Consider the following 2500-nt stretch of genomic DNA (forward strand, 5'->3'; position numbering starts at 1 on the left):
TGCTATACGAAAGCCCCATCCAGCCCTGTGCCACCCGGGGGGTTCCAGGGTGCTGAGATGGCTGACATTTTGCTCCGCTCACGACGGTCACCGCGCGACGCAAGAACAGCCCAAAAACAGGCCAAAACGGCCCAAAAACGGGCCAAAACTGGCCATTTTTGGCTGCGCGAGCGAGCGGAGAGCGGCGGACAGCGAGCTAAGCGAGAGGCAGCACCGTCCCTGCTATACGAAAGCCCCATCCAGCCCTGTGCCACCCGGGGGGTTCCAGGGTGCTGAGATGGCTGACATTTTGCTCCGCTCACGACGGTCACCGCGCGACGCAAGAACAGCCCAAAAACAGGCCAAAACGGCCCAAAAACGGGCCAAAACTGGCCATTTTTGGCTGCGCGAGCGAGCAGCGAGCGGCGGACAGCGAGCGAAGCGAGAGGCATCACCGTCCCTGCTATACGAAAGCCCCATCCAGCCCTGTGCCACCCGGGGGGTTCCAGGGTGCTGAGATGGCTGACATTTTGCTCCGCTCAAGATGGTCACCGCGCAACGCAAAAACAGGCCAAAAACTGGCCAAAACGGGCCAAAACTGGCCATTTTTGGCTGCGCGAGCGAGCGGCGAGCGGCGGACAGCGAGCGAAGCGAGAGGCAGCACCGTCCCTGCTATACGAAAGCCCCATCCAGCCCTGTGCCACCCGGGGGGTTCCAGGGTGCTGAGATGGCTGACATTTTGCTCCGCTCACGACGGTCACCGCGCGACGCAAGAACAGGCCAAAAACTGGCCAAAACGGCCCAAAAACGGGCCAAAACTGGCCATTTTTGGCTGCGCGAGCGAGCGGCGAGCGGCGGACAACGAGCGAAGCGAGAGGCAGCACCATCCCTGCTATACGAAAGCCCCATCCAGCCCTGTGCCACCCGGGGGGTTCCAGGGTGCTGAGATGGCTGACATTTTGCTCCGCTCACGACGGTCACCGCGCGACGCAAGAACAGCCCAAAAACAGGCCAAAACGGCCCAAAAACGGGACAAAACTGGCCATTTTTGGCTGCGCGAGCGAGCGGCGAGCGGCGGACAGCGAGCTAAGCGAGAGGCAGCACCGTCCCTGCTATACGAAAGCCCCATCCAGCCCTGTGCCACCCGGGGGGTTCCAGGGTGCTGAGATGGCTGACATTTTGCTCCGCTCACGACGGTCACCGCGCGACGCAAGAACAGGCCAAAAACAGGCCAAAACGGCCCAAAAACGGGCCAAAACTGGCCATTTTTGGCTGCGTGAGCGAGCAGCGAGCGGCGGACAGCGAGCGAAGCGAGAGGCATCACCGTCCCTGCTATACGAAAGCCCCATCCAGCCCTGTGCCACCCGGGGGGTTCCAGGGTGCTGAGATGGCTGACATTTTGCTCCGCTCAAGATGGTCACCGCGCAACGCAAAAACAGGCCAAAAACTGGCCAAAACGGGCCAAAACTGGCCATTTTTGGCTGCGCGAGCGAGCGGCGAGCGGCGAACAGCGAGCGAAGCGAGAGGCAGCACCGTCCCTGCTATACGAAAGCCCCATCCAGCCCTGTGCCACCCGGGGGGTTCCAGGGTGCTGAGATGGCTGACATTTTGCTCCGCTCACGACGGTCACCGCGCGACGCAAGAACAGGCCAAAAACTGGCCAAAACGGGCCAAAACTGGCCATTTTTGGCTGCGCGAGCGAGCGGCGAGCGGCGGACAGCGAGCGAAGCGAGAGGCAGCACCGTCCCTGCTATACGAAAGCCCCATCCAGCCCTGTGCCACCCGGGGGGTTCCAGGGTGCTGAGATGGCTGACATTTTGCTCCGCTCACGACGGTCACCGCGCGACGCAAGAACAGCCCAAAAACAGGCCAAAACGGCCCAAAAACGGGACAAAACTGGCCATTTTTGGCTGCGCGAGCGAGCGGCGAGCGGCGGACAGCGAGCGAAGCGAGAGGCAGCACCGTCCCTGCTATACGAAAGCCCCATCCAGCCCTGTGCCACCCGGGGGGTTCCAGGGTGCTGAGATGGCTGACATTTTGCTCCGCTCACGACGGTCACCGCGCGACGCAAGAACAGCCCAAAAACAGGCCAAAACGGCCCAAAAACGGGCCAAAACTGGCCATTTTTGGCTGCGCGAGCGAGCAGCGAGCGGCGGACAGCGAGCGAAGCGAGAGGCATCACCGTCCCTGCTATACGAAAGCCCCATCCAGCCCTGTGCCACCCGGGGGGTTCCAGGGTGCTGAGATGGCTGACATTTTGCTCCGCTCAAGATGGTCACCGCGCAACGCAAAAACAGGCCAAAAACTGGCCAAAACGGGCCAAAACTGGCCATTTTTGGCTGCGCGAGCGAGCGGCGAGCGGCGAACAGCGAGCGAAGCGAGAGGCAGCACCGTCCCTGCTATACGAAAGCCCCATCCAGCCCTGTGCCACCCGGGGGGTTCCAGGGTGCTGAGATGGCTGACATTTTGCTCCGCTCACGACGGTCACCGCGCGACGCAAGAACAGGCCAAAAACTGGCCA

The sequence above is a fragment of the Musa acuminata genome, unplaced genomic scaffold (assembly GCF_036884655.1).
Source record: "Musa acuminata AAA Group cultivar baxijiao unplaced genomic scaffold, Cavendish_Baxijiao_AAA HiC_scaffold_717, whole genome shotgun sequence".
Classification (NCBI taxonomy): Eukaryota; Viridiplantae; Streptophyta; class Magnoliopsida; order Zingiberales; family Musaceae; genus Musa; species Musa acuminata.